We start from the raw sequence: 26,622 nt of genomic DNA, 5'->3' as shown, positions 1-26,622 counted from the left end.
TTTTTTTTTTTTTTGCGGTACGCGGGCCTCTCACTGTTGTGGCCTCTCCCGTTGCGGAGTACAGGCTCCAGACGCGCAGGCTCAGCAGCCATGGCTCACGGGCCTAGCCGCTCCGCGGCATGTGGGATCTTCCCGGACCGGGGCTTGAACCCGTGACCCCTGCATCGGCAGGCGGACCCTCAACCTCTGCGCCACCAGGGAAGCCCCACAGGTAATTTTTGATCAGGCAGGATTTGGAAACTACCAACTGTACAATATTCAGAGACAGGTTTATGGATTTCATTTTTACAACAGTTAAAAATACCTCACAGTTCAAACAGATCCACTAATTAATTGCATGTCACTTTTTAACACTGGTTTCCCACGAGGAGCCATATAAAACCAAAACTTAATCTAGGAAAGGTGTGAATTGGGAATAGAGCAAGATTAAACTGAAAAACTCCTTTTAAGGTAGCACATTGCAATGATAAGAAGATATCTGTTATAGAAATAAAGCACAACTAAGAGGAGAAATTAGCATGGATACTCATCCTAAATTGGATATGAATTGTATGGCTTCTTTATTTTAAAATATTGGTACTTCCCAAATTGAAACTTTTCTACATTAAGGCAAAAAAATATACATTTCAAAGCACCATTAAGGGTTTTGTGATCCTGGGCATTGCTTTACTTATTTATTTTAATTAATTAATTTATTTTTGGCTGCGTTGCGTCTTCGTTGCTGCACGCGGGCTTTCTCTAGTTGGGACGAGCGGGGGCTGCTCTTCATCGTGGTGCACGGGCTTCTCATTGCGGTGGCTTCTGTTGTGGAGCACGGGCTCTAGGCATGCAGGCTTCAGTAGTTCTGGCACACGGGTTCAGTATTGTGACTCGCAGGCTCTAGAGCGCAGGCTCAGTAGTTGTGGCGCACGGGTTTAATTGCTCTGCGGCATGTGGGATCTTCCTGGACCAGGGCTCGAACCCCTGTCCCCAGCATTGGCAGGCGGATTCTTAACCACTGTGCCACCAGGGAAGGCCCATATTTATGTTCTTTAAAATCATCTGCAATTTGACCATTTTGGGAGGCTTGTTAACAGTGAATTATGTCTCCATTCCCTCCCACTATACTGGATTGGTCCCTGAGGTGGAGCCAAGAAATCAGATTTTTTACAAAACTGCAAAGATAACCTATTGCTAAGATGTGAGAATCACTATTCAAAGGGTTGTTCAAACAAAATAATGTATAGTTTTGGTGTGCTACCACCTGGTAAACGCAGGTGTTTATCACAGGAGGCCCACAGGCTTAGAAGTATGACTAAGAAAAAGCAGATTAATTTCCACCTGCTTTTTAAAAACAGTGGCTCTTTTAAACAGTTAAGTACAATAGTCAGATAAACTGATGTTTAAAGAGAGGAGAAGTTTCGGGAAGAGTTTCTAGAAAGATCACTAGACTTTATAAAGACCTGTCTTCAATGCTGTGATTTATCAGCTGCGTGACTGGGAAGTATGTGACTTAACCTCTGAACCTTAGTTTTCTCAAGTATGAATTATGAAAACAAGCCCTATCTTAAATGATTCTGGTTAGAATATAGTGAAATATATGGCCTAAAAACCTGTTAAGTATCATGCAAATGTTTGAAATAACTACTGTTTTTTTTCAATAATCCTGAACAACACTTCACAACTTAATTTTGCTCTAAATTAAAGAATGACCAGAATGCTTTCAAAGTTTTATAAATCCTTCCTGGTCTTGATATATACTGCTAAATCTTTAAGGGAATTAGGGCATGAAATCTGCTGTTTATCAAATGTTACTGTCTTGACCTTTGACCATAAGAAAGCTTTCATCATCTGCTACAATAGACATTTTACTTTGCTTTCAGAAATTGTCAGAGCTTCTATTTTTGTCCTAACATGGAGCAGAAGGAAGGGAAGGTTAAAAGTTCATTAAATACAACCTCAGTGATAAAGAAAAAAGCATACAAGTTTTCTCCCCAGTCAGACAAATTTACTTTTTGAAAAGAATCCTGCAAGAATTTCCACTAAAATTCCACTAGTTACTTTTCACATCCAATTTTCTTTCTCCCGTGTTTGCCTCAGCCTATTTCACACTACTGCTATAATAGTGTTAGTTCAATTTTTAAAGAACCCTAAAATTATGAGAAACTATTTATATACCAGATCATCTCATTTTAATCCTACTCTGGTAATTTGCCCTAAAGATGAACAAGTCATCTCTCAGCCCTGGATTTCTAGTAAAGTACATAGACAGATTTTGTGTAATAATTTTAAAAACTTGTATCCAGAGCAAAGCCCAGCTTTGAAAAAAGGTATTGACCAGAGGTTTTCAGGGATTGGTGCAGTTTGAGAAACTTCACTGGTGTGCCCCTGAGTCAGGACGTTGGCTTCAGTTGTCCCCCAGAATTTCATTCCTCTTCCACTAACTGTTGGGGTGCCATGGAGTAAGCTGTCAGCATCTGGCACACTACCTTCTCAGCTGACCCGCTATCTACCTGTAGCCCTCCCAGAAAATACTGGGCAAAGTGGAGGCAATACTACGAAAGCGTGAAATCCGTGAGTATTCTCTGTCCCTGGCTAAGCCACCTCCCTTCCTCCAGCCTCTAAGCCAACTGGAAGGTGCTCATAGACATTTCTGAAACCTGCCAGTATGCCAAAAGGAGTCAGAAGTATTTCCACCCCTTTCCTAAGAAAGTCTTAGGTCCTGTTTCAGAGTGGCCTCCTTAGAAATTGAGTTTCAAAGATGGGGGCAGCGGGGTCTTTTTAAGGACTTGAGTGATAAGGAGTAAAAGAGTCGAGTGGTCCCACTGAAGAAAAAACGTTTGTTAATATAAAATTAGCTGAAACCCATGCTACCAGAACAGCACCAGTAGGTGGCAGGAGTATGCAGGATATTCAGTTCTTAAGTGCCAGTCTGGCCTGCCTTGGAAAAGAGTTAATATCTGGGGCAGTCTGTTACTGTTGTTAATGGTCAGCTAACCTGAAGCGAGAGGCGATTTCACCCCACTGGAGTAGAATTGCAGGGGGTCAGATGAAATCGTCCGTGAGAAAATGCCCTAGAAACTATGAATTACTATACAAGTAATAGTACTATTTACAGATTTTTATGGTAAGTGATTTTTTTCCGCCATGTTTGTTTTAGTATCTAAAGCTTTAGCTTGCACAACTTCAAAATTTTTTTTCAACAACTATTTTTTGATATTGTCTTTTGACAATGACAGCCTGAGGTCACAGGAACATCACAGTGTGACTCTGAAGTTAGTTAACCTCTTGAAGCCTCATTTCCTCAACTTTAAAAAAATATGGAAACTAATTTCTAGAGAACATGTGTGAAAACTATAAGCCCTACAGTATTCTAAAAACAAAACATTTCTATAAATTGAGTGAGGTTCAATGAGTTATTTAATTAGCTTAGGCTCCAGTTGCTAGAAAGTATTTGCTCGTTCATTTATCCATATTCAGCAATATCTGAGTGCCTATTACGTGTGTCAGGCAATATGCTAGTCATTAGTCAGCAACACCTGGCACCTACTTCCCAGCAGCCTTACGAAGGATGTTTGCAAAGCCCAGTACAAATCCTCAAAGCCACTGTATCAATACTGACTGTATTCCTGCTACAGGAAATGAAGACATTCAACATAGGGGTACACAAGCTCATAAAGCAGAATAAAAGGCCTTTGTTTTTCCAGCAATTAAGTTCTAAGTTTGAAAAGAGGAAACCTACCAGTTTAAATGGAAATAACAGAAATCATCTTTCCATGTGCAATGGACTCTGAAATTGGATTAACCTTACATTCTAAAATGAGCTTCCTCTGTCTCCCTTCCAGAAGCAAATGTAAATCAGCATTTTCAGGGCACATGGAGAAAAGAAGGAACACCAGCTCACCTCCAACAGACATGCCAAGTAGAGGACTTCCGTAACAGTGAAAGGCAGGGGCCAAGGCTCAGAGCCTTTGCACAAGAAACAGCCCAGGTAAAGTGTTCTTTAAGTTGGATTGGGGGAGAAGAAAGGCGAAGGTGAAAGAATTGTAAACTTGTAGATTTAGGCATTGTCGGATTAGTGATCTCAAACTCAGATGCCTTTGGATGCCAGACAGTTCATTAAAATAAGGAAAGTGGGCCTGGTGTAAGACTACTGAAAGGGGTGGTTATAGAGTGAAGAGGGGGAGCATATACCAATTAAAGACAGACGCTTGGTTTAAGTCAAATAAACAAAACAGCTTATTCTTTACACCTTAGGGGCTCCTGCTTACATCCCTCACCTAGTCCAACCTCTCATTTTAAACATTTGGAAACTAAGACCAGGAGAGGTGAAGTGACTAAGGCATGTTCTCTGTAAGTAGCAGAGAGAAGACTGTTTTAGGTGAGGCATTTCAACACAACCACAGAGTATGCTAGAGGTCGGATGCGTTATTCATATTTCAGAGGAGACTTTGGAGGCAGACTGCCTAAGAGCATGGACTCCGTGGCCAGAGGGCCTGTGCCTGAATCTCAGCTGTAACACTTAAGAACTGTGTGCCCTCGAGCAAGTTTCTTAACCTTTCTGTGCCTTGGCTTCCTTGTCTCTAAAATGGGGATAATAATTGTACTAACTCCATAGGGCTGTGGTGAGGATAAAATGCATCAATATGTGGAAAGTACTTAGACCTGTGACTGGCCCATAGGTATTAGCAATTCCGTTTCCAGATGAGGAAACACATACTTAGAGGTCAAGGTCACACAGCTTTACTAGAGGTCAAAAATCTGCATAGGCACACACACACACACACACACACACACACACACACACACACACACACACAGCTGGCATGGAACTCCCTCTCAGACATACTGACTTCAAAGCCTGACCTCCTGAGCCTCACATCTGCAGTGACCAATAAGAAGGAAAGGGGGGGCCAGAGCAGAGGCTGGAGCTCTGTGGCTGGTTCGATTGTTCTACTTTTTAGGAGTAATGTAGGTTTCCAGAAAAGCAAGCACAGGGATGAGGCAGTTACATCAGTGTTTCTCAAACTTCAGCATGTATTAGAACTAACTGCAGGGTGTGTGAAAACACAGAGTGCTGGCATCTTGCACAGGGTTTCTGAGTCAGCAGGTCTGGGATGGGGCCCAAGAATTTGCATTTCTAACAAATTCCCAGGCAGTGCTGAGGCTGATGGTCCAAGGACCATACTGTGAAAAACACTGTTGAATTTCTTCTGATCCTCAGTGTCATCTCATGAGCTTGGCATTTTCTCCATTTTATAGTGGAGAAAACCAAGATCAGAGAACATGGCTGACTCACCCAATATCATACCGCTGGAGCTGGGTCTTGAATCAAGTTGGTCTGACACCGAAGCCTATGTTTTCTCTACCTCACCATGTGACATGAGGTGTGGGCAGTTATTCTCTGCCAGGCACAGAGCTACGGGCCAGAGGCATAAGGAAGGTTAGGGCTCTGTCGTGGGCTGGAGTGTGCAGGTGGAGAAGATGTGAGGGAGACTTCCCTGGAGAAGTTCACCAAGTGCCCTACCTGCCCTGCCACTGACACTGCCTTCATTAGCTCTCCAGTTCGTGCTCCCTGTAAGGCCCCATCAGCCTCCACAAGCTCACTGCCCGCAAAGCTTCAGTCACCTTAAGTTCTTGTCCACCCCCAAAAGTGACATGCTTTCTCCAGCTTGCTGTGCTGTGTTCAGGTTTCCATCCGACTGGGATGCCTACCCCCTTCTTGTCCTGGAAGACTTGGCAGCCCTGACCACCATCCCTCAGTCCCACCACTGTGGGTTATGTGCTCCTCCTGTACCTTCCCGAGAATACCTGGCTTACCTCTTTCATAGCACTTGTGTACATTGTTGGGTAATTATATATTTACCAATCTATTTCTCCTTCTACACTAAATTTCTAGTCTAAACCAACTTTTATCTCTAAGTCCTCAGGGGCTATTACAGTATATGGTACAGAGTGGTGGGGCAGTGGTCCCAAAACTTAGCTACACATTAGAATCACCTGAGGATCTTTTTAAACTTCTGAAGCCCAGGCCACACTCCAGGCCAATTAAATCACAGTCTCTGAAGATGAGATAGGATATCAGCATTTTTTTCAACTCTCCCCAGGTGATTCCAATGTGCAGACAAGCTTAGGAAGCACTGAAGTAGAGTTTCAGGATGCAGGATGGATGGATGGATGGATGGATGAATGGGTGGATAATCAAGTTGAAGTTTGAATAGGAGAGTACCAGGCAGAGAGAGGTAGAAGATTTTCAATAAAAAGTAACAGCATAAGCAAAAGTTCAGGAATTTGAATTTTATGCCATAGGTAGATGGAAATCATTGCAAGATTATGAGTGGAAGAGTGAAACAAACAGATATGTTTTTTAGGCCAGTTGGCAACTGTGAGATCTTATTGGAGTAGAGGAGGCAGGAAAAAAGTGAGTTTTCTGCTTCACCCTCCTTCTAGAGACTGGCCTCTGGGAGGCTACTGAACTTTCCAGAGAGGCAGCCCAAGTGAAGCTTGATTGTGGGAGCACTCGTGGCTACTGGGGCGGGGGTGGCAGCTTGTCATCTCCAGCTGCTGTGAAACTAGGACTCAAATCCAGGTTTTTCTGCCTCTGAGTCTCATAACTCTTTATACTTCAAATTATCAGCCCCTCCAGGTGGCTTCTGACTCCATAACCTGCTGTGAAAGTAAAACTTGACAAACTCAAATGCAAAAGCAAGCAGACATTAGATCATCAGCGGCCACTAATAAAGCTGAACCTGCCAGTTAAACAATTAGCTCTGGAGATCAAACTGCAAAGAAAAGCAATGATGAAGCCATCAATTATACTCTCCAGTTTTATCTTCTAGTTAATCGATCCATCCATCAGCTCTCTGATACTCTAGTGGTTATCCTCTGCATTGGGTTTCCCTGGGTCCCCAGGAGGCTGCCCACCCTGCTGTACCCCATTTTACCTGAAACCAGGTTGTCCTCTGGCCAGTGTCGTTCCTTCTCCCCATTCCCCAGACTAGTGATGGAGGTGGGGAGGAATGTGTGAACTGGAGTCGAAGGACTTCACACACTTGGTCTTCTGCTTTCCCCGCCACACGTCGAGAAGGTCCCAAGCATTCACCTGGGAGGACTAATCAGGCCCCATGCACCTGGTCTGTTTTTTATCGTTTTTCCCTGTTCTTCCCCTCCTCATAAAATTTTCTCTCTCCCTTCTCCTTTTTTGTTTATTATTCCTCCCATCCCCTTTCCTTTTCCCCTGCCACCACCCTCTTAAGCTTATGACCACTTCTCTCCCATTTGTCTACCTGTTAGCTTCCTACCCGAGGGATACCACACTCAGATTTTGCCCTGGGCAGGAGCACCTAGCCCAGGAGGAAAGTAAGGACTGAGCTTGCTAAGCCCAGCGCCTGCAGAACTACAGCCTCCCAGAGGGTGTGTCTTCTGATAGATACAAAGGCACTGGATGGGCTGGCTACCTCAAAGTTCTTTGTATTCTTTCTGTATCTTTCTCCTCTGTTCTGGAGCAATGCAGTGGGGTGGACAGAGCATGGGCTCTGGTGTCACCTCTGTTCAAATCCTGGCTCTGCCGTTGACTGGTTCTGTAAACTTGACTATGTTATTTGACCTCTCTGAGCTTCAGTTTCCTCATCTGTGCCCACCTCCTTGGTTGTTAGCTCTAAATGCCTAGAAAGGCATTCAGCATAGTGAACACAGAACAAAGTCTTGAATGTTGACTCAACCACTTATCAGCCATGTGACCTCACTATCTAACCTCCCTAAGTCCCAATTTCCTAACCTCTTCCATGGGTGATAACAGGACCAAACTGGTAGGGTTGTGAAGATAAACGAGATAACTCAGGGAAAGTACTGAGCACCTGGACACATAGTCAACATGCAATAATTGCAAATTGTATGCTCTGTTTGATGTTATATATTATTCACACACTACCTAGCACATGGTAGGTGCTTGCTGTAGCCAGCCTCCAAGATGGCACCAGGGATCCTCACCTTCTGGAATTCATATCCTCGTGTAGTTTACTCCCACACTGAATCACAGCTAGTTTGTGTGAATATCGTGCAAGTGACAGTGTGTGACTTCCAGGGCCAAGTGGTAAAAACCATCTGAGCTTCCACTTCACCGTCTTGAATCACTTGCTCCAGGGGATGTCAGTCTCCAATGCCATGAGATCGGGCAAGCAGCTGTGGAGAGGCCCCCATGGAAAGGCCCTGAGGCCCCTTGCGAACAGCCAGCACAAACTTGCCAGCCATTTTAATGCACCACCTCTGAAGTGAGTCCCTGAGATGGCTGCAGGCCTGGCTGATGTCTCATGGCCACGTGATGGGAGACCTGGAGCCAGAACTGCCCAGCCACACCAAATTCCTGACCCATACAAACAGTATTGTTTTTTTAAGCCACTCATTTTTTCTGCAGCAATAGTTACCTAATATAGTGCTTTTAAAAATAAGTCAGTCTCCTCTCCCAAGTGAGAAACAACAGGTTGGCATGTCCGTCTGCAAAGCCACGCAGTCTAGCATATGACCAGCAGGGAGCGCCATTGGACCATTTTCTTAGCTGGCATTTTTTTTCCCTCAAGCAGTGGGCGCACCTGGGTCTGGCAAGAGGAAATGCCAGACCTCCCAGGAAATAGGCCAGCCACTTCAGGCCCCTGCTCCCCGTGGACAGAGATGATGGCAGTCCCTGGGGAACAACCAGGCCCAAGAATCGGCTCAGAGTAGATCCCTTGCCCGTGTAGCTAGGAAGCCCAGAGAACGGCTCAGAACCCTGCTTCTCCCGCTTCACAGCTTTAAAGCAAGTTCTGGGCAGGCTTGAATACAACTCCCCAGTGGCCAGAGAAGCTCCCATTCTTGGGCTTGAGCAAAGACCCTGATCACGGGTGCTGTGGCCATGAGGCACCACTGGGGGAGGGTTTGTATGTCTTGTCCAAATGACTCATTCGCCCCTGAGAAGAAAGGGCCAAAGAGAGCCTAGCCTGAGTGACAGGCCTTGCTCCCTCTGCTGTGCTGGTGCACCGGAGCCCCCCACCCTGCCAGTGAGCACACCTCATGGTCAGCCTATGAGAAAGTCCTGCTGCAGGAGGGCAGTTGACACTGTCCTTCTTGTGCCCAAGGTTTTGGGACCCCTCATCACATATTTGCAGACCCAGGCCCAGCCTCAAGGAGTGCAGGCCTGTCAGCTGGGTCTGCCCCAGCCGTAGAAGAGTTGGAAACCAGGGATCAGCTAGCCAGCCAGCCAGCCTGAGAGAGGGCCCGCAAGCTGAAGACAGCTGGGGTCAGAGTGCAGCACCCTAGTTCCTGCTGGGAGGTGAGAGATGGGTCGGACAGCTAAGCACCCCTCCTTGCTCTCCTCATCCTTCAGAAAGAACAGAGAGCCCTGATGGCCCTCATCTCCTCTGAGGCTGAGACTCGGGGTATCAAAGGCCTTCCTGGTTCTTCTGCTACATCTTCCTCGCCCTGGAGAGGCAGAGCTTTGTGGGGGAGGGTAGAAAGGGCTAGAACATATCCTGGATGCTTTGCCTCATTCCTTGTTGGTGATGGGGTCAAGGTAGGGGCTGGGGGTGAGAGGGTGAAGATTAATGTACCAGGAGTTGACTGATGCCTGATACCTACTCCCCCTGCCCTTAGAACTGGGTAGGAGGCAGAACCACGTGGGCTCCAGAGGGCTTGTGAAAATGTCAGGAAGGCACCTTTTTTCTTCTGATGTAGTGTGCTTAAGCATTTACACATTGAGCTACATACATATAAGTAATATTATACATTGCTTTTATTTCTCCTTTTTATTGCAGGGTGTTATTTTTCTTTGAAATTATGCACATAGATAGGTGTTAATAATTATGAGCTTCAACACTGTAAAGGGGCACATGATGGTTAGTTTTACGTGTCAACTTGACAGGGCTAAGGGATGCCTAGATAGCTGGTTTCTGGTTGTGTCCGTGAGGGTGTTTCTGGAAGAGATTAGCATTTGAATCAGTAGACCAGTAGTAGACTGAGTAAAGAAGATCCTTCGCCGGTGTGGGTGGGCATCATCCAATCCTTTGCGGGCCTGAATAGAACAAAAAAGGCGAAGGAAGGGCAATTCCCTTTCTCTCCTTGAGCTGGGACATCCATCTTCTGTCCTCAGACATCAGAGCTCCTGGTTCTCAGGCCTTTAGACTTGGACTGAATGATACCACCAGCTGCCCTGGCTCTCCAGCTTGCAGATGGCATATCTCAGCCTCCATAATCACATGATCCAATTCCCATAACAAATCTCCTCTTGTATATCTACATATATCCTATTGATTCTGTTTCTCTGGAGAACCTTGACTAATACAAAGCATTAAAATGGTTATAAAAGAGAGGCATTGGGTTTGATTGTGTTGAGAAGCACTGCTGTAGAGGGATTGATTATTGCCTCAGCTCGTCCCTTGACAATTCAGTTCTATAAGAGGCACTCATTTCTTAGGCTCCAGAATTATGCTATCAATTAGCCTTATGCAGCTCTGATTAGAAAAGGTAGAGATAGTACTTTAACCTTTAGCCAGATACACATTTTGAGCCTATCCTTGTATCAGCCCCATTGTCAAGACACTGTGATAGCTATTCCTTATTAGGTGTCTAATAGGTTTAGGTGCCTTCATTCTGCAGGTGAAATAGCTACAGCTCAGAGAGGTGAAACAACTTGCCCTAGGAAGCTCAGCTAGCAAGTAATGGAGGAGATCATCCTGCTTGATCTGAAGGCTGTGTTTATCACACCAAGCCCTGGTGCTTCTGAGAACAAACTTGCACTTGACAGGTGCTATAGGTTGCATATTTGTACCCCTCCAAAATTCGTATATGAAACCTAATTCCCAATATGATGGTATTAGGAGGTAAGGCCTTTGGGATGAGCATAGGTCATGAGGGTGGAGTCCACGTGAATGGGATTAGTGCCTTATAAAAGAGATCCCAGAGAGCTCCTTTGCCCCTTCCACCTTGTGAGGACACAGCAAGAAGACAGCCATCTATGAGCCAGAAGCAGGCTCTCGCCAGACCCCAGGCCTGCCGGCCCCTTGATCTTGGACTTTCCAGCTTCCAGAAGTGTGAGAAATAAAATTTTATTGTTTAAGCTACCCACTCTGTGGTATTCTTGTTATAGGAGCCCAAATGGACTAAGAAGACACCAGGTTCCAACTTGTTTGGGGAAGCCCCCAGTTGACAAGAAGTGTGGTTCCGTAGTTATTGTCACAAACCATCCCAAAGCTGATCTTCTCCATCCTGGATGTTGCACTGGGACCCTCACCCTCGCCAGATCTCAGTCCCAGCAGTGAGAGAAACTCCAGTCCCTGCGAAGATCTGTGGTTAGATGACTGAACCTGCTCTCGCCCAGTGAGTTGCTTTCCCTCTCTAGATATGCCACATTGTTATTGTACAAGAGCATATGTTGTAATATTTGATAGAGTTAATCATGTTCATTCCTTTCGTTTTCAGAATTTTCCTGTTGCACAGCAGGCACTCAATAAATCAAAAAAATTATTTTATATTTAAGTATAGTTGATTTACAATGTGTTAATTTCAAGTGTACAGCAAAGTGATTCAGTTACACATATACATATTGTATACCTATTCTTTTTCAGATTATTTTCCTCTGTAGGTTATTACAGAGTATTGAGAAGAATTCCCTGTGCTATATAGTAGGTCCTTATTAGTTATCTATTTTATATATAGTAGTGTGTATATGTTAATCCCAACCTCCTAATTTATCCCTCCCCCGCACCTTTCCCCTTTGATAACCATAAGTTTGTTTTCTAAGTCTGTGAGTGTGTTTCTGTTTTGTAAGTAAGTTCATTTGTAACACTTTTTAGATTCCATATATAAGCAATATCATATGATATTTGTCTTCCTCTGACTTCACTTAGTATGATAATCTCTAGGCCCATCCATGTTGCTGCAAATGGTACTATTTCATTCCTTTTTTATAGCTGAGTAATATTCCATTGTATATATGTAGCACATCTTCTGTCAGTGGACATTTAGGTTGCTTCCATGTCTTGGCCATTGTAAATAGTGCTACAGTGAGCATAGGGGTGCATGTCTCTTTTCGAATTATGGTCTTCTCTGGATATATGCCCAGGAGTGGGATTGCTGGATCATATGGTAGTTCTATTTTCACTTTTTTAAGGAACCTCCATACTGTTCTCCATAGTGGCTGTACCAGTTTACATTCCCACCAACAGTGTAGAAGGGTTCCCTTTTCTCCACACACTCTCCAGCGTTTATTGTTTATAGACTTTTTTTTCCCCCTTTTTTTTTGCGGTACACGGGTCTCTCACCGCTGCGGCCTCTCCTGTCGCAGAGCACAGGCTCCGGACGTGCAGGCTCAGTGGCCATGGCTCACGGGCCCAGCCGCTCCGCGGCATGTGGGATCCTCCTGGACCGGGGCACAAACCCACGTCCCCTTCATCGGCATCTCAACCACTGTGCCACCAGGGAAGCCCTGTTTATAGACTTTTTGTTGATGGCCATTCTGACCAGTGTGAGGTGATAACTCATTGTAGTTTTTTTTTTTAATAAATATATATATATATTTATTTATTTTTGGCTGTGTTGGGTCTTCATTGCTGTGCACAGGCTTTCTCTAGTTGCGGCGAGTGAAGGCTACTCTTCGTTGCAGTGCGAGGGTTTCTCATTGCAGTGGCTTCTCTTGTTGCGGAACACGGGTTCTAGGCATGCGGGCTTCAGTAGTTGTGGCACTTGGGCTCAGTAGTTGTGGCTTGTGGGCTCTAGAGCACAGGCTCAGTAGTTGTGGCACACGGGCTTAGTTGCTCCGCGGCATGTGGGATCTTCTTGGATCAGGGCTTGAACCCGTGTCCCCTGCATTGGCAGGCGGATTCTTAACCACTGCGCCACCAAGGAAGTCCCTCATTGTAGTTTTGATTTGCATTTCTCTAATAATTAGCGATGTTGAGCATCTTTTCATGTGAATATATATTTTTTCAATTTATTTATTTTTGGCTGCATTGGGTCTTCATTGCTGCGTGCGGGCTTTCTCTAATTGCGGTGAGCAGGGGCTACTCTTCGTTTTTGTGCGCAGGCTTCTCATTGAGGTGGCTTCTCTTGTTGCAGAGCACGGGCTCTAGGCACGCGGGCTTCAGTAGTTGTGGCTCGCGGGGTCTAGAGCGCAGGCTCAGTAGTTGTGGTGCACAGGTTTAGTTGCTCCGCGGCATGTGGGATCTTCCCGGACCAGGGCTCGAACCCATGTCCCCTGCGTTGGCAGGCAGGTTCTTAACTACTGTGCCACCAGGGAAGCCCTAATGTGAATATTTTTATAAATGAATGCTTCAAGGGTGTTATGGTCTTGGTGGCATGATAAAACTAAATAGATAAAAACAAATGGTGCTATAGGAATATATTCATTCAACAAATAATGACTGAGCACCTGCTACATGTAAGGTATTGTGCTGAGTGCTGTGGAAGATCCTAAAGTAAGTGAGCAACAGATACCCTCCCCGAGTACCAAATGTAAAGTACTTTATAAAACAACCCTTGTCTTTATCTCCACTTTCAAGGCACACAGAATGAAGTAGAGACCTGCATCGACCAGCTGGACGAGGCATATAGAAACTGAAGCTCAATACAATTCTAGGTTGTTATTCAGGTAGAAATGCACAGCAGCATGCAAAATGGAGAGTGTTCTGAAACCATGGAGACATTGGGGTGCTTCCTTCTGTCCTATGGAAGAAAGTGGGGAGCTGTGAGAATCAGAGTCGTAGGCTTTGAGGAGAAGCTGGACACATGTTTTTAGGAAAATGACCCAAAAAGGAGCCCCCAAGATTATCCACGTGAGGTTGATGAATGCCTCCACCCCAGGGACACTCACCTTTCCAATCCCTAGTCTCGTCAGGGTGCTCTTACCTGCAGTAGGTAAGAGCAAAGGCAATCAGCGGAGGCTCCATCAGCCCACGATGAAGAGGACCCCCAAAGAAAAATGTTTAGAAAACCATATGGGCCCCCTCTATGTGAACAGTCTGTCAGAAATGTCTGCCTCCTTACAAAGAATCAGACTAGTCCCAACGTATCTTAATAGCTTCATGAGCTTCTGCGCAGTCAGGAAATTGATTTTCTGTTCTCTCCTGACTCCTTCTGGACAGTGGAACTCAGTTATCAAGCTTTACTTCCTGGTCTCCCAGTAACCCTATTTGGTGAAATTAGAGTTAGGAGTTTAATTCAATGTAGTATAAAGCCCATGAGATTGGCTTTATGGTTTCAAGACCTCTGCTAAGAAACAGAATCCTGCGATCTCTATTCCTCTTCCAAAAATTGACGGAAAGGTGGGGCAGGGCGGTGGAGTGGGCTGGGAGTCGGCACAGCTCTCCTGAGTTCTGTGCCCCCTGCACCCTGAACTGCTATGCTTTGAGCCCTTTCAGGGCTAGATATCTATCAGCCTATTCTGTGAAGCTTGACTGGCACCTATCTTCAAAAAAAAAAAAAGAGGGACTATTAGATTTCTTTTCCACGCTGTATAAAAATAAAGTGACGAACTGAGCCAAAACACAAATAGCTGACATTCTTCAGGCACCTCCCAAGTGGGATGCAGTTTACATGCGGCATTTAATATAATCCTACCCTCGGCCAGCTGCATGGGTACATGACCCATGTAGTTCACAGGGGCCCACTCTTAGGAGGGCCCCTGCACTTGGCTTACTGCTCTGCTGTTGTTGTCATCTTGAGATTCTTAATGTCTTCTGAGCAAGGAATTTTCGTTTTGCACTGTACCCTGCAAATTATATAACCAGTTCTATCCTCACCATAACTCTGTTGTTTGGTAGGTATTGTTGATCCTAGGGAAACCAATGTTCAGAGTGGGTTCAGAACCTCACCCAAGTTCATACAGATGGAAAATGGCAGAGCTGGGATTTGAAGCCAGGTCCCTGCTGCCAACCCCAAATCCATGCTCTGTTGATTCAGTGGTGCTGCCCTCCTGACTTGGTTGTCTAATTCAAGTCAGCCCATCTCTCTGAATTAGGATATTAATTCTGGACACTACAGGTTAAAGTGCATTAGCAGGTGGGTTTTTCCCCTTAATTATCAAGATAATTACTTTAGAACTCTAAATAGTTCTGAATGTGTAGTATTTATTTTCCGACAAAATGTTTTCCAGCTAAATCTGCCAGATTTTGTTTTTGAAACCTAGGCAATCTTTTTATCCTCATACACTTTTTTGTTTTGTTTTGTTTTGTTTTGTTTTTGTTTTTGCGGTACATGGGCCTCTCACTCTTGTGGCCTCTCCCATTGCGGAGCGCAGGCTCCGGACGCGCAGGCTCAGCGGCCATGGCTCACGGGCCCAGCCGCTCCACGGCATGTGGGATCTTCCCAGACCGGGGCACGAACCCATGTCCCCTGCATCGGCAGGCGGACTCTCAACCACTGCGCCACCAGGGAAGCCCTACCCTCATACACTTTTAAAATGGCATTACAGATGTCAACATGAAGAACACTTGCTCTATAACAAAATTACATTTCTTTCCAAGATGTAGTGATTTAATAATTAAAACAATATCCATGAAATATAAATACAAGGTATTCATAAATAAATTAAATTGGATTGTGGTTTCTAAGAGCCAATTATCATGTAAAATATCTCTGTTGGTTGAAATAATATGAGAGCAGAATATCAATTCTGACATTCTCTATAGGCCATTGTTATAAATTGCTAGAATGGTCTAATAGGTTATGGAGTTTTATTGAGGTTTGAGATGGTCCTTAAAATATTCATTATGTGTTAGAAATTAGTTGTCTTGATTGATTTTAGTTATAATTCAATTATATGTTTACAGCATGGGAGAAGGAGGGGTGCTGTAGAACTGAGAAGAAAAGTCTGTTCTACTTATGAAATAATAGGAACTAAGACAGTGGCACCATGATTAAGAAGTTCAGACAAACCTAGATTTGAATCCCAGTTTCACCACTTTCTAACTGTGTGACCTTGAACAATTTACATAAGTTCTCAAATGTCTTCATCTATAGAAAAGGGTTGTAATGAGGAATAAATTAGATAATGCATAAAGCACAGAGCACAAAGCACTCAGCAAGCCCTAAAATAAATGCTAGTTCTTATGATTTCTGCTGCCACAAAGGGGGGATTGAAGGGTTTGGGAATACAGCCCTTTCCTACCTCAGTTATTTTGCATCAACTGAAATCTTAAGGGCCATAACAATTTCTACAGCAATAACTTGAAACATTAGTGGGATAAATCAGTGGTGTGTTGGTAGGTGGCAGGGAGAGTCAGGGAGCCCGGATTTCTAGTGCTTCCTGTTTCCATGGTGTAAATACTCCATCAAGCTACCAAAGCGTTGCTGCTGAACGTGGAGTTGGGAAGGGATGCATGCACTCACTTCTCAAGAACTGCTGTGACCTGGTTCCACGCCCACTGGGAAACCATGGGTTCCAGTTCTGGCTCTGCAGCAATCAAATTGCATGACCCTGGGCAATTCCCACCATCCCTGGGCCTCAGCTTCTTCATCTGTAGTAGTACCTATCTGGCATGCCTCATAGGGTGGATGTGACAATGAAATAAATAAAGGACATGAAAAACTATTGAACCTGTGAAACAGTGGAGAGTAAATTGGCAGTAGTGTTGATGCACAGACTCCTGTAATTACAGAGGGAGCTTTGTCTGATTTTAAGGTCCCAAGACCGGCAATTCCTTTGTCTTTTGATCTGCTGCTCAGCTGGGCACTCCAGCTCCTGGTTTATTTACCTTAATCTTTCTTTTTTTCCTTCTCTCTGACCGTTTAGCTTATAATGGTTATCTGCACAATTAACATAATAAAGCAAGTTAGATAGGCTCTTTCAAGCCCTAGGGAACAAAAACTGGCTCCAGTTTCTTGAGGCCTAATGTGATCTGAGAAGGAGATTGAGAAACGGCAAAGCGTGCCCCACCCACCCTTGGAGCTCAGGAACAAGGGTTCCTTGTCCTTCAGGACCAATGGCTGTCCTGGTGACCTGATCACCTTGTTTTCCCCTTAGTTCCCGACTCTAGTCCCCCTGACAGTCAAGAAACTCTCTCGGACTTTCCTGGTGGCGCAGTGGTTAAGAATCCGCCTGCCAATGCGGGGGACACGGGTTCGAGCCCTGGTCTGCGAAGATCCCACATGACACAGAGCAGCTAAGCCAGTGCACCACAGCTACTAAGCCTGCGCTCTAGAGCCCACAGGCCACAACTACTGAAGCCTGCACGCCTAAGAGCCCGTGCTCCACAACAAGAGAAGCCACCACAATGAGAATCCTGTGCACTGCAACGAAGAGTAGCCCCCGCTTGCCCCAAGTAGAGAAAGCCCGTGGGCAACAACGAAGACCCAATGCAGCCAAAAATAAATAAATAAATTTATAAAATAATATTTTTTTAAAAACCTCTCTCTCTGTTTTATCTACTCTTTATGGCCCCTCACTGTGGCCGCTTCTACTTCAACTACAATGAAAAACAGTGAGTGTCATGGTAGGAGCATGAGTCAGGCTGCGGGGCCCAGATCTCAGTGTCACTGGGGGCTTCCGTTGAGCTGGTTGTGTAACATTTCTGAGCTTCATTCTCTTTGAAACAGGAGGGAAGGGGGCAGGGCACAACTTTTAAAAGAATGACATAGCCTGAGGACATGACATAAGCTGATTAGGCCCAAGATGGCAGACGGTTGACTTCTACTAGAAGTATACACTCACTGTAACACATCAGCAAGCTAAATGACACACCCACAGGTGCCATGACAGTTCCAAGGCTGACCATAAAGGTCAAAAATTAGGCAGTGGCCCAATTCCTGGAAGTCCCGTCCCTTCGCAAAATAGCTAGAATACTCCTCCCACTCATTAGCCTATGAAATTACCCACCCCTATAAAAACTGACAACCCCATACCCTGGTGCCACTCTCACCTTCTGAGATGGCCCACAGTCTGTCTGTGGAGTGTGTTTCTCTCTAAATAAATCTACTTCTTACCTATCACTTTGTCTTTCACTGAATTCTTTCTGTGACAAACAATCAAGAACCCGAGCTTCATTAAGTCCTGAGACTATGTGTCTGATCTAAATTAAAAGACCATGGGTTCCTGGTGGCACAGGGGTTGGGAGTCCGCCTGCCGATGCAGGGGACACGGGTTCGTGCCCTGGTCTGGGAGGATCCCACATGCCGCGGAGCGGCTGGGCCCGTGAGCCATGGCCGCTGAGCCTGCGCGTCCGGAGCCTGTGCTCTGCAACGGGAGAGGCCACAGCAGTGAGAGGCCTGTGTAAAGACCATGGGTTCAAGTCCCAATCTGGGTTTTGGCTGGGTTCGAGTCCCGGCGCATGGGTTCAATTCCCAATCTGAGTTGCACAGTTTCATCTTCATCTGCAGAATGGCGATCATAGCGCCTGCCTCATAGGGCTAGTATGACATTGAAAGAGTCAGAACATGTAAAGCATTTAGAGGAGTGTCTGGCGCATCAGTCCTTGCTGACAGACTTCCTGCTTCTACACCATCTACCTGTGGTCTCCCCATCAAGCCTGGGCTCTGATTAGGTCTCTTTGCCACAGTCCAGTGTAGTGTTTCTCATGGATGGAGAGCTCTCACAGGCCTTCTCTCTTGTCTGCCTAAATGTGGCTGCCATTGGCTATGAAGCACTTTCACAAGACACAAAACAGGGCACATTGCTGGTGAGGAGCCTCCCGTCATCTGAGGGGGGCTGTGGCTGTGCAGACACCCTGAGTCTCTTGGCTTCTCTCCTATACAGCAAGCAGGCCTTTCTGAACATCTAAGAGGAAGAGACATCACCCATAAGCATATTCAAGAAGACGTATTCTGTGGCTGGGTAAAAGAAGGTCCTGAGGATTATAATCAGAAGAAAATACAAGGAAGTTTGGTTACTTTTTCATCAGTGGATCTTTCAGAGGTTTGTCCTTGATTTGAATATTTAGTCTTCAAAGGCTGTGCTGGTTGTCAACCTTTTCTGGCTCCAACACCGAGTGGCCCACTCCTATCGGTAACAACCTCTAAGGCTGCCAGTGAATCTCAGGCTGGGGTATAATAATCTCCAAGGGCTTGATAGCTTGATAAGAAACAGTCAGTTTCTTCATTTTCCTCAGAGAGAAAGCATTTAAGAGTGTGTTTCCAAGGTTCAGCTGCTCGTTTAATAACAATAATAATTACCTTAATGTTCTTCAATAGGGGATTAGTTAAACAAATTATGGTACATCCATGGTACATGATGCAGCCATTAAATTAAATGAAGTAGAACAATACACTGTATTTCATTAATGGTTACACAGCTCTAAAACTGTACCATGTGGGTGGCTTTGTGAGTGTTACAACTTGCGGGTAGAGATTGCTGTTAAGAATTTTGGAATTAAGGAGCAGGCCAGCTGCATCTTAAATTAAAATCAGATCCCTGGATGTGAGCCGAAATTGCATTTGTATCCTGGCCTCCTGAAAGGGGGAGAGAGAGAAGAACCCGGCATGAACAAGTTTCCTGGAACACCACTGGAAAGCAAAAGGGACGTTGTAAAGATGAGGATGAGACTGGAATTACAATTTCTGGGAGACAGCATGGTTCAGAACTGGCTGTTCCAAGTGGAGAACGATTGTGTGAGTCACTAAATGGAGGAAATCTCTGAGACTCCCTTGCGGAATCGGAATTGGCTGGTCAGGCTAGTTCAGGGCCAGCAACCTGCTTGCCCACCAGCCACTGCCTTGGGGACCAAATATCTGGGAAGCACAGGGTTGAACTGCTTTCCACTGGGAAGATGCACAGGGAGCCCTATGCTGGGGGGAAGAGGAAATGTTTAAGAAGGGGTTGGAACGTGCTACAGAAAGAGGACGAGGATAAACAGACACCAGAGCAGGGAGATGCCACCACCCACCCAAGTGAGCGTTTCCAAGGCCCCACCCAGAGCAGTGTTGGCAAGAGAGCATTTCTGGGCGGACGGGTCACCTTCACTTCTCTGAAATAAGCATATGGCAGGGTAGATAGCAACTGGGATGGGTACATCAAATTCATAACCTTACAGCTGGGACTTGGGGAGCATTGACATCTCCCCAAATGATTGCAGTGTGCTTTCTGTCTGGGACCCAAAGAGCAAGGCACAAGGATTCATGCACGCCCTCCCTGAGTTCCTGGGCCAATGATATGCAGCCAAAAACGAGTAAACCACAGGGTATTGGCCCTCAATGTTACTCTGAGGTACCACTGAATGTGAGTGCCCGTGAGCTGAGGAAGAAAGAAAAGACACTCCAGCAGCCAGCAAGAAGCAGGACTGAAAAGTGGCGCTCAGGTCTGATGTCCAGGCTGGCGTGGCTCCACCCTTTGAGGACAGATCCCTGATGTTCCAGGTCTCAGCGGGTGTGGATAAGCAGGTTCCCCTGCCCAGGGCTCTCAAGTACTGAGTATAAGTCTCTAATTTGCTTTCCACGTGGCAAGATAAGGAGTGAGAACAATGTACTCCCATCATTCACCTTCAGATATTTCACCATGAGATTGGAAATGGCTTTGCATTAGTTGTCTGTCACTGTGTAACAATGTGGCCCAATACTTAGTAGCTTAAGACAATAATGATTTATTATCTCTTGTGGGTACCAGGGCTCAGATATTCAGGCCAAGCACTGTGAGGAGGGCTTGTCTCTGCTCCACCAACTCTGGGGCTTTAGCTGGAAGGAGCGAAGGCTGGGGCTGGAATGATGGGAAGGCTCATCCACTCACACAGTTGACTGTTGAGGCTGACCACAGGCTGAAGGCCTAGCTGGGCTGTTGGCCAGAAAACCAACATGTAGCCTCGTCATGTACTTTGGGCTTCCTCAGGATATGGTGTCTGGGTCCAAGAACAAGCGTTCCAAGAGAGCCAGGCAGATGCTGTATCCTCTTTATGCCCTAACCTTGGAAATCACATAGTATCACTTCTGTCACATTTGTTGTTGTTGTTGTTAGATTTTGTTGTTGTTGTTACAATTGAGTCACTAAGTCTAACCTGTACTTAAGGGGAGGTTTAGATTCCCTCTTTTGGAGAGAGGAGTTTCAAAGAATTTGTGGACCTATTTAAAAACCCACATAGGCCTCGTAGTTACATAGATTATGACAAATAGGGATTGAAAGGCTGCTTGCTCCCCACAGTTCCTCTTCCTTACCATAACTAAGGTGTTGAAGCTTGAGGGGACTAGGAATTGGAAGGTATCATTAAGACTTTTGCTGTCCAATCTCACTACTGGGCATATACCCTGAGAAAACCATAATTCAAAAAGAATCATGTACCACAATATTCACTGTAGCTCTATTTACAATAGCCAAGACATGGAAGCAACCTAAGCATCCATCGACAGGTGAATGGATAAAGAAGATGTGGCACATATATACAATGGAATATTACTCAGCCATAAAAAGAAATGAAATTGAGTTATTTGCAGTGAGGTGGATGGACCTAGAGTCTGTCATACAGAGTGAAGTAAGTCAGAAAGAGAAAAACAAATACCGTATGCTGACATATATATATGGAATCTAAAAAAAAAAAAAAGTTTCTGAAAAACCTAGGGGCAGGACGGGAATAAACATGCCGATGTATAGAATGGACTTGAGGACACGGGGAGGGGGAAGGGTATGCTGGGATGAAGTGAGAGAGTAGCATTGACATATACACACTACCAAATGTAAAATAGCTAGTGGGAAGCAGCCACATAGCACAGGGAGATCAGCTCGGTGCTTTGTGACCGCCTAGAGGGATGGGATAGGGAGGGTGGGAGGGAGACGCAAGAGGGAGGAGATGTGGGGATATATGTACGTGTATAGCTGATTCACTCTGTTATAAAGCAGAAACTAACACACCCTTGTAAAGCAATTATACTCCAATAAAGATGTTAAAAAAAAAAAGATTTTTACTGCCATGGTGCCATTCCAACCCCAGCCTAGTATGTGAGAAGGAGGTAAAATGGACTCATTCAGCTCTAGCCAGCAGTGCCCAAAGAATCCCCAGAGAGGAATTCAATATGGTCCTAAGAAGATTATGATGTAAGAAAGGGAGGTTCTAGCCTGTAAACAGGGGGCGTTAATAGGAGGCATTATTAGACATTGGACATCCCCTTGGGAAGGTCCACAAAAGAAATCAACAGAGGGGAAGGGGAACTGGACAAAACCTATTAGCATGTGAGTAGGAATCTCTCTAATGTCGTGGGTTTGACCCTGGCCTCTGCAACACGCTAGCTATTTAAATTACAACTGCCTTAACCTAGCTACTTAGCTTGTATGAGCTTTGGTTTCCTCAGCTGTAAAATGTGAATGAGAGCAGCACCCATCTCGTAGGGTTTGCGTGAGAATTAAATACAGGTAACCTACAGTGCCTGGCACCTGGCACATCACTGTCATGTTGTTGTTGTCCTGTCTCCAGCCTTTCCCCTCCCACCTCTAAAGAAGACTCAGTTTCTTCCTCTTTCTGAAGCTGAGGGGTCTTGTCTTGCCAGGGAAGTTTCTGTGAGCTTTTCCTATGTGAGAGGAGGGAAGGACCATGAGGAAGGGAAGAGGAACCGGGACTCAATGCTGAGGGACAAGTTTTTCATGGAATTTTGAAGAATGAAATGCAGGATAGTTCAGGGGTGTGAGCCAAGAGAATAGGAGAGAGAAAAAAAAACAGGGTTTTCTAAGGCAGATCCTTCATGTGGTTCAAAAAATATGAATATGAACTTGAGTTCGTTTTTAATTACCTTTTGGTTGTCGTGGCTATTTCTTTGATCAGGACATTGCTCAGAATCTAGACCATGTGGAGACAGTTTTGTAGGTGTTTGTTACACATTTTGAACTAAAACTAAGGCTCAGAACTATAGATATAGCTTGACTCTACTTGTGTATGCTTTTGCATAGAAAACTTCTGGAAGAAATACAAGCCACCATTAACAGTAGTTTTCTTTGGGCTGAGAGAGAGACTATTACTTATTTTGTACTCTTTTGTTCTACTAACTTTTTCTTTAACATGGGCAGATATCACTTTCTGGATCTACTTGACACAAATTAGGTGTTTGTTTTTATAAATAGCCATTTATTAAATACCCATTAAATATCTGTGTTAGAAATTTTATATGTGTTATATCTGATCTTCATAACAACTTTACAAGATTGATTCCATTATTTCCTGTTTTATAGATGAGAAAATTAAAGCTTGAAAGATGAAGTGAATGTTTTAGTTAGGAGATACACACACACACACACACACACACACACACACACACGTATATGCATATATATATAGAGAGAGAGAGCCAGAGAGAGAGAATTTTTGGCTCACATGATTGTGGGGCTGGCAAGTCCAAAGTCCATAGGGCAGGCCAGCAGGCTGTCAGCGTGGGTAAGAGCTCATGCTGCAATCTTGAGTCTGAATTCAGCAGGGCAGCAGGCTGGAAACTCAGGCAGGGTTTCTATATTGCAGTTTTGGGGATAATTTCTTCTGGAAACCTCAGTCTTTGCACTTGAGGCCTTCAACCAATTGGATGATATGTTTATATTAAGTTGAGTAGTGATAACACACTACAAAATGTCAACCAAATGGATGATATGTTTATATTAAGTTGAGTAGTGATAACACACTACAAAATGTCACTTTTTTTTTTAACAAAAGCAAGGAGGTGATTCTCACGAGAGTTGGGACACTGCTGCCTTTAGGAAGGAGTGAAGAATTGTTACCAGAAAGGACAGGAGGGGGTAATATTCTGAAGTGCAGGTAATATTGTTTCTTGACCTGGAGGTGGTCACACAGATGGTCATTTATTCATGAAAGTCTTCATAACATTTTTGTTTCATATACTCTTATGTACATGGCTATGTTTTACAACTTTAAAAAAGTTTTCAACAATCAACTTAGTTGTTGCTCTCTTTTATTTATTTATTTTATTTATTTATTTATTTTTGGCTGCGTTGGGTCTTCGTTGCTGCGCACGGGCTTTCTCTAGTTGCAGCGAGCGGGGGCTGCTCTTCGTTGCATTGCGCGGGCTTCTCATTGCGGTGGCTTCTCTTGTTGCAGAGCACGGGCTCTAGGCACGTAGGCTTCAGTAGTTGTGGCATGTGGGCTCAGTAGTTGTGGCTTGCACGCTCCAGAGCGCGGCTCAGCAGTTGTGGCGCACGGGCTTAGTTGCTCCGCGGCGTGTGGGATCTTCCCGGACCAGGGCTTGAACCCGTGCCCCCTGCATTGGCAGGCAGATTCTTAAACATTGCACCACCAGGGAAGCCCCAGTTCTTGCTCTCTTGATGCAACTGAAGACTGGAGATGCTGGGAAGGACTCCCCCCGCCCACCAGGCAGAGTGCTTCAGCTTGTAGGGCCAGCTCCCAGGTCAGGCTCTGCTGCCTCTCCCTGCAAGGACCACCTCCTTCACCTGCCTCTCAGCCCATTTAGGGCTCCTGGAAATTGCCCCTCCCGCATTTCAGGGCTCCTGATCAAGAGGAGACACATCTCATTGTGGAAAATTTGTTCGGTTTCACTTAAGAAACAGCATTTTCTTCCCATGTCTGATGTGTTGATTAGATTTCATACAGGATTAGCAAGGTTGATGGCATTAAGTAAAAAGTCATCTCCTTTGGAAACAGCCCAGGAAGTCTGGATTCCATTTTTAAAAGCGTTGGATCCCATTAAGATGAAATATTGAGAACCGTGTGGATTCCGATTCGATGGGAGAAGTCAGAACTCCAAGTACCGGCAGGCCCGTGTGGACACCTCTGGGGCAGAGGGAGGAGGGTGGGAAATGAGGATAACATAATTTGTCAGTAAGAGCAGAGAATTCTCGGCAACTCTCTTCCTCAAGAACAAGTGATCAACAAATCAAATATGGCCCATCTGCCATCTGCTGAATGAATTACAGTACACCTGTACCATGAAATAATGTGCGTTCACTTAAAATTTCAAATTGGAGTTATACCAATGGACTTGGATAGAGTTCCACCAGGTATTATTATTAAATGAGAAAAGCAAAATATTTTAGCTTTTAAAGCATCTAAAATATGATCCTATCATATAAAACCATGACAAACAACCTCCCCATTTATGACATGAGTACTTATGTACATGAATATGTGCCTCTATATGAGTCTACATATATGGAGAAAAATATGGAAAGAAACATACAAGATTGTTAATATCAGTTACCCCTGGCAGGATTTGGGTTTGTGGTAGGTGCTGAAGAGGGTGGGGGAGAGAGGAAAGTTGGAACCAAACAAAAGGGAACCATAACAAAAAAGAGCCAACGAGTCTGATGTGATCACATTTATGTGTTTATGTAAAAATGAATAAGGGGGAGGGTGTTAAACTGTGTGGTGCATCTCTACTGCCTCTAGCCCTGCCCTGGGCATTGTAAATAACAGAGGAAGGCTCTGTCCACTAGACGCTTACACTCCCTTTGGGGAAACAAGGCATAAACACTTGCAACACTTGGTGTCAACATAATCTGACACTCTAATCTCTGTCTCCTGTGTTCTTGTTTATTTAACAAGCATTTCTGGAGCCCACACTAGGCGCTAGTCATGGTCACTGCCCTAGGGAACATATCTAGTTGTGGAAAATGCAATATAATTAGAGATGGATACATAGAGGCGCTGAGTAAATATTCATTGCATTGGGTTAAAATAGCTATAATTTGGACATAGGTGCTATATAAGATTTTTGTCATTATAGTCAAATCAAGATCTAAAGGGACCTTACTACCTATCCAGTCTGACTTCCTTATAATTACATATGTGGAAACCGAGCCAAATAGATGAGAATCGTCACTTGTAATGTACAGCAGAGCTGGGATGTCAACCCACAGCTCAAGGACCACTCTTATTTCTTTCTGCCATAGTGTGAAGTCTTCAAGCAGAACTGAGAACAAATAATGCCTGAATGAAGCATTTGACATTTTAGTCATGTTTCAGATGAGGCAGCTGATATAATGGGGAAAACATTGTGCTATAGGTTGAATTCTGTCCCCCCAAGAGATATGTTCAAGTCTTAACCTCTGAAACCTACGAACATGACCTTATTTGGAAATAGGGTCTTCAGATGTAATCAAGTTACATCTGATGAGGTCATACAGGATTAGGGTGGTCCCTAAGTCCAAAGTGACTGGTATCCTTATAAGTAGAGGGAAAAGACATAAAGGAAGTTTAAATACCTATTACAGAGTGAAAGAAGTCAATCTGGAAAGCCTACATACTGTATGAGATTCTGGAAAAGGCAAAATGATGAAGACAGTGAAAAGATCAGTGGTTGCCAGGGGTTAGAGGGGAGGGATGAATAATCAGAGCACAGAGGATTTTAGGGCAGTGAAAATACTCTGTGTGATATCATATGACGGTTACATGTCTATACAGTTTTTCCGAACCCACAGAGTGTACAACACTGGGACTTCCCTGGTGGTCCAGTGATTAAGACTCTGTTCTTCTACTGCAGGGAGTGCGGGTTCGATCCCTGGTCGGGGAACTAAGATCCTGCATGCTGCATGGTGCAGCCAAAAAGACCCCCCAAAAAACAAAAAAACACAGAGTGTACAACACCAAGAGTGAACCCTAATGTAAACTATGGACTCTGGGTGAACATGAGGTGTCAGTGCAGGTTCATTGATTGTAACAAATATATCACACTGGTGGGGTACGTTGATATGGGGGAATTTTGTGTATGTGGGGAGCCATAGGGTATACAGGAACCCACTGTACTTTCCACTCA

At 44.7% G+C, this 26,622-nt stretch overlaps 1 protein-coding gene and 1 long non-coding RNA gene across 4 annotated transcripts in view; both read left to right on the top strand.

The window, feature by feature from the left end:
* Window positions 1–217: 217 nt before the first annotated feature.
* On the top strand, window positions 218–18,211 carry LOC125960894 (uncharacterized). The gene is made up of 4 exons (XR_007471027.1): window positions 218–2,553; window positions 3,825–3,970; window positions 11,096–11,325; window positions 13,506–18,211. It is a non-coding gene; the product is annotated as an uncharacterized LOC125960894 (long non-coding RNA).
* Window positions 18,212–18,715: 504 nt separating this feature from the next.
* LBH (LBH regulator of WNT signaling pathway) overlaps window positions 18,716–26,622 on the top strand; it is a 68,956-nt gene continuing 61,049 nt past the window's right edge. The window contains exon 1 of one of the 3 annotated variants that reach the window (XM_049696349.1): window positions 18,716–18,853. The gene's annotated coding sequence lies outside the window, so the exon portion shown is untranslated. Of the gene's footprint in view, window positions 18,854–22,004; window positions 22,088–26,495; window positions 26,512–26,622 lie in introns of those variants that run through there. The other 2 variants (XM_049696350.1, XM_049696351.1) reach the window with 2 other exon arrangements.

Source organism: Orcinus orca, chromosome 13 (genome assembly GCF_937001465.1).
Source record: "Orcinus orca chromosome 13, mOrcOrc1.1, whole genome shotgun sequence".
Classification (NCBI taxonomy): domain Eukaryota; kingdom Metazoa; phylum Chordata; class Mammalia; order Artiodactyla; family Delphinidae; genus Orcinus; species Orcinus orca.
This window is presented reverse-complemented; position numbering and strand designations above follow the sequence as displayed.